Raw genomic sequence first — 12,639 nt, forward strand, 5'->3', positions numbered from 1 at the left:
CCTAAAAATATACAGTTTGAGGCTCAGCTCTGTCCCAGCTAACCCCTGCCTAAGTTTCTGAGAACTGAAACAGCTGTGTTTGTTTTTGTTTTTTAAATTTTCTATTAGCCAACATATATTACATCATTAGTTTTTGATGTAGTGTTCAACGATTCGCCAGTTGCGTATAACGTGTTGTGCTCATCACAATATGTGCCCTCCTTAATGCCCATCACCCAGTTACCCCATCCCCCCCAAGATGTTAAAAGCAGAGCTACCCTACGACACAGCTCTGTGTTCGGCCTCCTACTTGTTTCTACACAGAGCAGAGAGTAATTCCCATTGTATATCTCAGCCACCCCTAACCTTAAAAGTACACTCTGTAATAAAATTTATTTTTCTGGTCAATAGTTATTATTGGGAAACAGTGATCCCATAGAACTTATGTAACAGTGAGGAAAAGTTCACTAAAAAGTGAACAGATGAACACTTAGCACCCCCATCACCCCCCAGATGTTATTTTAGAGTAGTTTATGTGGAGATCAGGGATGGCCTGACAAGGTGGCACTAACATAGAGAACTGATGGACATGAGAGAGCAATCCAGACAGAGACATAAACAAGTTCAAAGGCCCCAAAGAAGGGATATACCTGATATGTTCAAGGAATGATAAGAAGCCCAGAATGGCTGGGAGTCCAGTGAGCAAGGAAGGAGAGCGGTAGGAGAGGAGGTCAGAGAGAGAGAGGTGGGGCATGGCTAAAATGGGGCTTGTAGGCCATGGTAAATGGTTTGCGTATTTCAATGGGGATTCATTGGAGGGTTCTGAGCAGAAGGCCGACTGATCTGATGTATGTTTTAGAAGGCTACTGTGGCTGCTGGTAGTGAAGAGATCATTAGGGCTCACTGGCAAATAGAAGCAGAGGGACCAGGGAAGTAGTGACTACAATGAGTGATGGTCATGTATGATGATGGTGACTTCAGCTGTGATGGAGAGGGAGAAAAGTGCTAAATTCAGCTTGTATTTCAAAGACAGAGGCAATGGATTTGGTGATGGGCTGTGTGTGTGTGTGTGTGTGTGTGTAAAGGGGCTGTGAGAGAAACAGAGGAGACGGGGTTGCCCAAAACTTTCATAACATTTAATGAGACAGAGCTGACTACATGAGTCTCTTAGCTATCTTTACTTGTATCACCAAGGCTGAGTACAGAATATCAAAACCACATCATCACCTGAGAACGTGGTTGTATTCATTCAACCAATGAATCACTGATTCAACACCAAACATTCCAATCCACTATGTGCCAGGCACTGTCCTAGGTGCTGAAGACACAGTAATAAACTAAGACCCTCTCTCTGCACAGGTAATTCAAAACTGAATCCTAGCAGTTTCCAATGACTCCATACTATAGCCCTTAGAGTTGGCTGAGTGTAGTTAAGAATACAAACGTTAAGTGTGGACATTGTGAAGATCCACCTACATACAGTTCTCTCAGCTCCCCCGTGTGATTTCACTGCTCCATGACTTGCATATTCTGCCGACTCCTCTCCATCTGGCTGGACAACCCCAATCATTTAACCTAATTATCTCAACTTCATCTACTCCTAGGAAGTCTGCCCTGAATTTTCCCTGCCCCCAGAAAGTTTGAGTCCACTCATCATACTTTGTGACCTGCTCCATTATAGCACTCCTCACACTCTCTCTGTTAATTAGTGGTTTGCATATCTATCTTCCCTGATCGACTACAACCATCTATACAAGGACCACGTCTTAATTTTTGTGTTTATGGAGCCTAGAACAGGACCAAACATATAATAAGCACTCAGTAAATGTACACTGAGAAAAGGAATGAACCAATCCATCAGATATAACTGTCAAATACCCCGTCCTTTAATTTCACAATTGATTCCTAGAAGCTAGCAACTACAATTCATACCTCTGAAATACCCCCAGTGTCTAGAACAGAGCAACTATTTTATATTTACTGCTTGAATTTCCACCCAGGGAGATCCCAAAACTGCATCTGTTCAGAATTTATTGAAGATATGACCTTGAGAAGGAGATTTTTGAGTATTCACTGTTCCCTGAATGGGGCTCAAGTGCTGGTATTTTCTAAGTTGGAGAATCTGGAAAGAAACATTTTTCTCTAGCCATGAAGATCTTTCTGCAACAGTAAAAAACAGAGTCAAGCCATGAAATTCACACAAACCTCACTGTCTCTAGAGAAGAGTGGGGGGGGGGGGGTTGGCTATTAAATAAGCATAGAAGAGAATTCTTAAAAAAGAATTAAAAACTAGGCTTCAGATACTGGTGTTCATTTCTTGAGACTAAATATCAATGTGGAGCTAAAGAACGTTAAAGGTCTTTATCATGGAATGTGATATTGAACATTAAAAAATATAGGCATTGGGGATTCCTGGAAAGATGGCAATTTGAGGACATGTGTCTGACTCATTTCTATTATCATCTTTGAAATGATAAATAGAACATAAAAATAAAGAAAATCTTGTATCAAATTATAAATTGGGAAAATAAAGGACATAAGAAACTTTGAAGACTTTTTGATTGATAAAGTTCAGGTGGGCTGTATGGAAAGCAACCGAAACCATTTATTTCAAGGTTCAGCAAACTATGGGCTGTTCTGTAATTAAATTTCACTGGAATACAACCATGCCCATTTGTTTATGTACTGTTTAACGCTGCCTTTCCAATAAAACAACAGATAGGAGTAGTTTTGAACAAGATAGTATCTCCAGAAAGCCTAAATATTTACTGTCTAGCCCTTTACCTAAAAAGGTTGGACATCTTCGATCTATTTCTACACCTTTCCACCCATTAAGGAACAGCTCACCTAAGATAAAGACATGCACTGACTGGGAGGGATGAGGGCTAGAAATTAAGACAGGCAGATGGACAGTCTGGAACCTAGGACTCCTACAGTTGCCTCTGCAAACACAGAAACACCAATGGCTGTCCCAATCAGGTAAGCCACAGCTATGTGATTTCTGACCCACCTTCGGTACTGTGGGCCTCCACTAGGCAAAGAGATGGAGTGGTATCCAGGTAATTCCTGCCTGCCATCAGTAATCATTAATTTTTCAGCTGAGAGGTATAGCCTCCTGATACACAGCCTCTGAATTTGGCATCTGCCCTATACCCCCAGGCTGCTTCAAGTACACACTGGCAAAGGAAAAATAAACTTCCCCCTTTGGCTAGGAGATTTGAAACAGAGAACACACAGAATCTGACAAGACCCATGTCAGCCCCTAGCTTTAGAAAAGTATAAAACTCTTTTGGAAAGTATAAGCAGAGGGAGAAATTCACTAAGAAAAAGACAAACTTTTTGCAGCTCACAAAATGAGGACCCAGACTGAGAAATCAGAGCTAATGTCTTCCTAAGAAAATTACTATAAAATAAAACAGTTTTTAAACTTTTTAGCTACTTTCTCAACATATTCCAAGAGGCTATTGTGTTCAGGAAACTAGAACAGGTAGTAAAATACACACATTAGGTAAGACAAGTGCCACTGTTAGATAAATCCAATAGATCATGAGAGGGAAGGGAAGGAGCTCAATGATTCTGGCCCAAATATATCCTGATCGAGTGGTTCTTAAAGTAGGGTCCAGAGAGCATCTGTATCACCCGGAAACTTGTTAGAAGTGCAAATTCTTGGCTCTTACCTCAGATCCACTAGATTGGAAACTCTGAAGGGAGGGACCAAAATTTTGTTTTAAGAAGGCCTCTCTAAGTGATTCTGATAAAAATCACAATTTGAGAACTACTGCCATGAGCACACACAAAAAATAGGCTAATAAGAGGCCTGAGGACAATGGTTCTCAATCTTGGTTGCATATTAGCATGACCTGGGGAGCATTAAATATTTCTGAGGCCTTCTGAATCCCAGAATAATTAAATTTAAATCTCTGGGAATGGATTCATATGACTCCAAACCAAGTTTGAGAATTACTGTTTCTTAAGCAAAAGGGAATCCCGAATGTAAGTAATGGCGCCAAGATAAGAAATGAAAATGCATGCCATTGAAGGAGGTATTGATAGAGACAAGAAACAAACCCAAGCAATAGTGTAATTTAGGATTTTAACTGTGCCAAAGAAATAAAGAAAGAGAGCTATAAAATTACCTGATCCGGAGAGCAAATGGAGAGGAATTCAGGCTGACACAGGTCTTTGAGCATTTCTGAACCTTATATTGGGTGCACAGGGGAGCACACCTAAAGACCATGAAGGAAAAAAGAGAGTCATGGAAAACAAATCCAGGAAACCCAACACATCTGTGGTTCCTAAAGTTGTCTGCACATTGAAGTCACCTGGGAGCTTTGAATGCTTCCAGTGTCTGTGTTCCATCTCCCAGAGAATGTTATTTAATTTGACTGAGTGTGACTTCAACTTGGGAAGTTTTAAAAGTTCCCCAGATGAACTTAATATGTAAACAAGTTTAGGAATCACTACAATATATGTGGAATAGCTATTCCAGAAGAATATGACCAAGCACACAGGAGAGGCACCCAAAATAGAAAAAACAGAAGAAAATGATCCTGAGATGAAGTAAAACCTGTGCCTCATCATCAAAGGGGCTCACTGATGCTTAGCTAGAAGAAGTTAAAAGAAACCAACTCAGGTATAGCTTCATAAGTTGTTGAATTTCAGGGACACAGAAATATCACAGAAGAAACCAGGCAGGGAAAATCTCATGTTAAAATGCAACTCAAAAAGAAAAAGGAACAATGTCCACACAGTTCTAACCATAGGTACAAAGATACAAATAGTAATCTGAACACAATAACCTGCCAAATTCCCATTCATATGTAAAGGCAAGCAATGATATTATCTTTGTGTAAAGAATCAGAAGAGAATTGTGAAGGGTAAAATTGAGAAGTCAAGAATGAGGGAGTGTTGGTATAAAAAAAAATTGGTACTGAGTGGTGCAATCACTAAACCAGAGGGTTCTCAAATGTGGCTGCACGTTGCAATGCCTGGGGAGCCTCTAAGAGTACCATAGCCTCGTTGCTATGCCCAGATAAACTGGCTTAATTGGTCTAGAATGGGACCCCCCAAAAGTATTTTTAAGTAGTTCCCCAGGTGATTCTAATGTGTAGCTATGGTTCAGAATTACTGTACTAAAACACAGTTAATTAAATAATTATCACTAATAATTTTTGAAAGATGTGTAATGAAAATAATTTCATAACAATCTGGCTCTAAAATTCCATATTATATTTACGCTTTCCTCAAGGGAAAAACAATTAAGTTAGTGCATTATTACAGTCTAAACAGCTCTGCCTGAGGGAGCTTCTCAGTGCCCACAAGCAGCAACCCTGACTGTGTGTATACACATATCCCTCAGACGGTAGGGAATGTCTACCCCCTGCCCCCACATGAGGCTCAGGTCCAAGTGGGAATTAGAAAGTTGGGAGGCAGGGAAGGCTGGAGCTCAGGAGGCCAGGAATCTCCTGATGCCACCTGTGTTTTCATTTGAGTTGGTCTGCATCTGTGAAGGGAATAGTATCCCTTACAGGGGCCACATTCAGATAATGCCTAAACTCCCACGCAGCATGCTGGAGAAGGGTGGGGACAAAGTAAATAAATAACAGGGATGTTCCATCAAAGGGAGGTGTTGAGTTTTCAACAGAACAAATTATGAAAAATAAATTAAGAAAGAACATAGAATATGTGCAATTCCTTTTCTTTTTGTTTTCAATCTTGAAATTAGAGAAAAAGGGGCGCCTGGGTGGCTCAGTTGGTTAAGCGACTGCCCTCAGCTCAGGTCATGATCCTGGAGTCTCGGGATCGAGTCCCGCATCGGGCTCCCTGCCCAGCAGGGAGTCTGCTTCTCCCTCTGACCCTCCCCCCTCTCATGTGCTCTCTCTCTCATTCTCTCTCAAATAAATAAATAAAATCTTAAAAAAAAAAAGAAATGAGAGAAAAAAAGTATTTGTGGTGGTAAAATTTACTTAGCAAGTGTAAGCAAGCAAAAGTGTAAGCTAGAATTTCCTGACCTCGGCACTACTGACATTTGGGGCCAGGTAATTCCTCATTGTGGGAGCTGTCCTGTGCACTGTAGGATGTTTAGCAGCATCTGTGCTCTCTGCTTATTAGATGCCAGGAACACAACCCTCCCCTCAGAACCAGAAATGTCTCCAGACATTGCCTGATATCCCCCGGGGCGGGGGGCAAAATCACCCTTGAGTGAAAACCACTGGTGTAAACTAAAGTTCAATATTCTTTCAGAAAAATTAGAGATTCGTTTTCACCTTCCCAAGTATGTATTAAATATGATCCTATATCTTTACAACTTGTTCTTGACATTGTTAATTAGAGAGAAAAAATAAAGTTGGTTCAAATACATTCTGGAACAATGTAAAGGCAAACATGAATAGAAAGAAAACAGACTTTATATCCTCTAAATCACTTAAGATAGAAAAAGAATAAAAAAAAACAATGTCTATTTGTCAAGTGACATAAATTGCTAAAAGCAGAAAGTTAAAGCAGGGTGACAGAGAACCAAATGTAACTAGTGAAAATGAATGTGAACGGGATAAACTTCCCCATTAGGATACAAAGAATTGGCTATGAGGATCAAAACCCACAAATTCAACTATTGAGGGGAAAAAAAGACTTAAAGACCATACAAAATTTACTTGGCAAAGCAAACCAAAAGGAAACAGGAGCAGGGATACTATTGTTCAGATAAAGGTGAAATTAAATGCTTCAAGCCATAGAACCCAAAAGATTTATTCTATAATTAAGAAAGTTAAAATAGTCCTGAACTCAGAAGACAGAATAATGAGCTACTATTATTTTCTTCTTTCTACACTGCTGTAATGTTTAAACTTGAGCTCCTTGAAGGCAGCAGCTTTCTCTTATTTATTGTGTATTCCCAGGGCCACTGTGTCTGCCAAGGACATCACCCTTATTTATAAATGTTTGTTGGCTAAGTGACTGTGTTCACATGATCCATGGATCCTGATGAAGTTCAGTGATTCATTCCCACGTGTCTCCATTTCCTGATCTCTAATAGGAGAGGTCTCATCTCTCCCACCTCTGTGTTGTCATGTTTTACCCTCCCAGCCCCCATTTTTTAAAATGCCAGTTACCTAAATTAGGCCTCAAAATTAATGTCAAGCTTACAGGTTGTGCAGACATTAAGGATCTCCCACCTCAGGTGGTTTATATTGAGAAACTAGTTATTAATCTGAAATGCTATAAGACCTATATTCAGCAAATCTATAAGGTAATGTTGCTATGAGAACAGTCCCAGCAGATGGGACTACATTTTTTTTTCTTTTTTTTTTTTAATATTTTATTTATTTGACAGAGAGAGACACAGCGAGAGAGGGAACACAAGGAGGGGGAGTGGGAGAGGGAGAAGCAGGCTTCCCGCTGAGCAGGGAGCCTGATGTGGGGCTCGATCCCAGGACCCTGGGATCATGACCCGAGCCGAAGGCAGACGCTTAATGACTGAGCCACCCAGGCGCCCCGGGACTACATTTTGACAGCTCTTTCTAGCCCCGTAGCTTTCAGAGAGAATATTGCCTTGAAATGGTAGGCAAGAGAGGCTACAAGCTCTCTGAGATTAGCCACACTGTGTTTTCCATTTGCTATCCCCGAGCCTGGCTCACAGTAGGTGCTTAGTAAATGGGTGTTGAAAGTGAATTAAGGAAAGGCCCATGTTTGCCTGGGTGGCTCAGGCGTTAAGCGTCTGCCTTCGGCTCAGGTCATGATCCCAGGGTCCTGGGATCGAGCCCCACATCAGGCTCCCTGCTCGGCGGGAAGCCTGCTTCTCCCTCTCCCACTCCCCCTGCTTGTGTTCCCTCTCTCGCTGTGTTTCTCTCTGTCAAATAAAGAAATAAAATCTTAAAAAAAAAAAAAAAAAGGAAAGGCCCCATGTTTTTTGTTCCTGGATGGGGCCCTCAAAGTGCCATTCTTTCCCTCTAAACTTCTTAGTAGCTTGAAGAGAGTCTTTTAAAAATACAACCTCCATTTGAATGAGGGGAGTGTGAGTCCATGAAACGGTCACACGGTGCCACTTGATTTGTCATCACTGAGCTACAACTGCTGTACAGAGAAAGCCACAGGAAAGAGTTATCAAGACACTTATTTCCAGCAGTGGACTCAAGTGTGTACCCATCACTCACCCATCCTTCCTGTTCTCTGCCCCTCCAAATTAAATAACACCAAAGAAAAAATATCAGTCTAACAAGGTCTTATTTAATGTTCCAGACTGACTCAAATCCATATTGATCAAGTTTCAATTTGAAGCTGGAGCCTGCAGCAATAAGTGAGATCAATAGGAGGCCTTCATTCAAATATCTCATCTGCTAAAAAAAAACAGAACAGAAAAGATTCTAGCATTGTACAAAATATGAGGTTGATGAGAAAGTCATTTTTTTATAAAAAATAAGCTATGTAAAAAGATATAACGAAGTACTTATGCTTATGATAGACTTGAACATTTTTAAACAGAGGAGAAGAGGTATTTTTAGGCAGAAAAAAGAAAGGAAATCACTAAGACTTGCTGAAAGCCCTTACTGATTTAGTTGCAAGGTTTACCTTCTGTGTTTCTATGGTTTTTTTTTTTTTTTCTTAATGTAGTTCTAAAAATACCTTTTGTGGATGCTGAATATGGCTTTTTACATGGACTCAATAAGTGAGCGCCTTTCTGTGCCCAGCATTGTGCAGAGTGCTAGGAAGGGTCCCAGAGAAATGTATGACACAGCTCCTATGGTCTAGGGCTGCATAGTCCTGCATGGCAAATGAGAAGAGAAAAACAACAATGATTAAGATACAAAACAAGACAATATTTCATTAAAAGTCAAATAAGTGATCCAAATAAAGACCTTTTATAAAGATGAAATAAAAGCCTTAGAAAGTCAATTAAGGAATAGCTAGAAGAATGAGATTTGGAGAAGACAGACCTCTGCCACTACCTGTTTCCTTTAGATAATTTCCAACCTCTTTGTGTACCTGTTTGCTCAACTGTAAAACAAGGAGTGTGATGCATCTACATCGTGAGGCTGTTGTGGGGGAACAGCTGTCAAGAACACAGCTGGCTAGTGAGAATTTAAAGAAGGGAGGATCTGTGTGCGTCTACACAAGCCAAAAGACCCAGTAGAGGAGATATGGCTTGTAATCTGGCATAGATTAAAGGTGAATTTGGGCAAGTCATTTCCTTTTCTGGGTCTCAGTTTTTTCAGCAAGGTGATGCACTTAAATGCTTCAGCACACTGCCTCTGTTTTGAGAAACAAATGGCCCCAGAACCTGGTAGCTTTAATACATTTATTTTCCTCACTAGCTGCAATGTAGGCAGTGTCTGGTGGGGACAGCTGTCTCTGCTCCACTGGCAGCTCTAAGCCTGGGGCTTGGGATCATCTGAAGGTGGTGGATACTGCTAAGGTCTTAGCTAGAGCTACTGGCTAGAGCACCTACATGTTGCTTCGCTGTGTGGCTCATGCTTCCACACAGCTGGTAGCTGGGTTCCAAAGGTAAATGTACAAAGAGTGAGAAACTGTACCCTTTCCTATGACCCAGCCTCAGACGTGACATAGCATCACTTCCCCCACATCCTAGTGGTTGGAGCCCACGCAGGTTCACAGGGAGGGGAAACCGACATCACCTCTAGATGGGTAGTGGCAAGATCTAAAAGAACACATGACACCAGAAATACTACTGTAGCTATCGGGGGGGCCTAGAGTGTGCCACACCTAGTATACTTTCTAAAATGTTTGTAGTCATGAGCAGTAGTAACAGCAGTATTGGAAAGGGGAAGGTGGATGCAAGACGTCAACAATAGCAAGGCATTCTGCAAACATGTACTTATTATGGACAAAAATATAAATAAGACATAGTTGCTGCCCTCATGGAACTTAGGACCACACAAACCATTGTAACTTAACATGTTAAATTCTAGAACAGAGAACGTGAAAAGCACTGGAGCAAAGAAAAGAAAACAACATTTCATGAAGATGGGAGAGTCTTTGGTGACAAGGTGCCCGCCATGGGGGTCAGGAGCAGATCCAGGTTTTATGGGGTCTGTAGCTTATACAATATGAGGGCCTTCTTAAAGAAAAGTAATACAAAACTGCAAATGCAAAATCAGGTACAAAACCTTTGAAAGGGCCTATGAAAGTGAGGAGCCCTGACGTTTCAGTTTCGGCATCATGTGAAATTGGCTCTGATGAGATCTAAAGCAAAGAGGAAAGGAAGTGAGGCCAAGGGGGAACAGATTCAGAAAAAAAGGGAGGACCGAAGGATGAAGGGTCTTACTAAGGTTGAAGGGATCAAACAGGGAACAAGACAGTGAAAGGACAGGAAACATCTTTGAGGGGAGGCAAGAGCAGGAAGTAAGAACAGATTCAGAGCTGGATCTGGTTTGGACAGCCTGAGATGCCAGGAAATGAAGTTAGGATTTTACACTACAAGCAACTAAAATTTACTGGAATATTCTGAAAAGGGGAGTGAAATGATTTATGAAGTTTATGAAGTAGGCAGAAAGGATCGGAGTAAGGAAAACACTTGTCCCAACTTTTGATACCTACAAGCCCCCTGTCAAAGTCCCAGACCAGATAATTGGCATTTAGCTTTATTGCTTCTGTTGAACACATCGCTGGGTCAGTTATAATAGCTAAAAATGGTAAATCAGAGTATTTTAAAAGATGGAAAATATTAGGTATATTTTTGGCATATTTGTTCTTTGGGACATTATTATGCAGTTACTAAAATCATATTTATGATAAGTCTTTACAAACAGAAAACACTTAAAATTTCAAGTGAAAAAAGCAGGATATAAAATTATGTATCTGTATATATATGTATATATATACGTACATATATATACATGTACAGATATGCACTTTTAAGTATATATAGTTATATATTTGAGTACATAAAAACTACTATAAGAGAACATCTCAAAATATAACAATGTATTTGATTGGTTGCCATATGGTAAATTTTTTTTCATTCTTTTGCCTTTATGTATTTTTAACAATGTGCATGCATCAATTTAATAATTGGATACAAAAAAAATAATTTAAAACATCACTTTTCCAGGTCTATCCCCAAATACTACCTCCTCAGGAGGACTTCTCTGATGCCTGATGCCTGATGCCTCTCCACATTACCCTACCCCCCTCCCCGACCACAGACACTTATCCTTTTCTTCAAAACCCACTAGAACTGCATGTAATTCTCTTGCCACGTAATCATATTCAACATTCTGTATTAGCTTTTGTAGTAGCCCCCACAGGAACATAATTCCCACAAGGAGAGGGGTGAAGGCTACAACTCTACTTCATATTTGGTGTTAAATAGTTACTGAACTGAATTGAGTTCAGGGTTCATTGGCAGTTGTATAAGACAGAGTACAAGTTATGCAAGCAATAAGGCTAGGTGACAAGTTCCATAAAGGGAAAGTGCAGGTCACATTCCAGTGACCAGTGACCATCCAAACTAAGTGGTAGCAATACTAATACTAAGGGCATTGGCATCTGCCATCTCATTTGACCCTTAGAAGAGTTCTGTGAGGAGCAGAAATTCTTCACCAAAAGATTAAATGAGATCGTATATGTCAAGTGCTTATGTGCCTGGCACTGAGTAGGTGAACCAGTGGTAACTGTTTTGTTGTTTTCTGTGATTTGCTCAAAGTCACAGAACTCAACAAAGTGCGAGGACTGGAATTTTCTAGCCCCACCTCCTACTTTCCCACTCTGGCACCATCCTAGGCCTGGCAATCAATGGTCTTTCTTCTCTGCAAGGATTCCTTGTACTGATCTGCTCCTGTAACTAACAAGGGTGAACAGCCTCTTTCTACCTTGTGCTTTTTAATCCAATGATTCTGTTACTTCTTCAGTGACTCTGATCACCACTATGGTTCCAGAAAAGGCAATGAGACATTTTGAAAACTGAAAAGTATTCTCATATATTTAGTATCATCATCCCACAAATTTCCCAATAACAAATGCAATTCTTCTTAAAAATGAATGCATCTCTCATGGCCATTATTCTGATGGTAAGAGCATTCATTTACTGAGTGACCACTATGTGCTCTACCAGGTAACCTGCATGACTTGGCTCTGTGTAATTATGAGAGAAACCCTATGAGGTATGCATTAGCATCTTCATTTTTTCACATTTTCACTGAGGCTCAGGGAGGTCAAGTAAATTGGTCAAAGTTTCTGAGCTAGTAAATAGCACAGTTAAGTCCGTCTTGCTGCAAAGACCATGCCTGTTTCACTTTGCCATATAGTAATCAATACGTGATAGTAATGATCCTATAGTAAGCAATCAACAAATACACCACAGCGATGACCATATAGTAGGTAATCAGTAAGTACCGTAGAGTAACGACCATGTAGTAGGTGGTTAATAAATATAGGTTGAGGTGACATAACTGTGACCCTCATGTCATCACTGATTGCACCATCTTCAGGTGAGGTGGATGTGAGAAAAAGGGAGAGGGGTGAAAGATGTTCTTGTCCCATCAAAACTCTTCTATTTATTCACATCCTACTAGACTCTAAGCATCAAAACCCAGAAACCCCATCGTCAATGCAAGTCAAGTTTAACTTCAACTCCTCCCCAGGTCCTCAAAGTGGAAGACGGACATCACCGGCCCTTCTTTTTGCAGACCTTGACGGTCCACTTTC

This window comes from Neomonachus schauinslandi, chromosome 9 (genome assembly GCF_002201575.2).
Source record: "Neomonachus schauinslandi chromosome 9, ASM220157v2, whole genome shotgun sequence".
In the NCBI taxonomy this organism is placed as follows: Eukaryota; Metazoa; Chordata; class Mammalia; order Carnivora; family Phocidae; genus Neomonachus; species Neomonachus schauinslandi.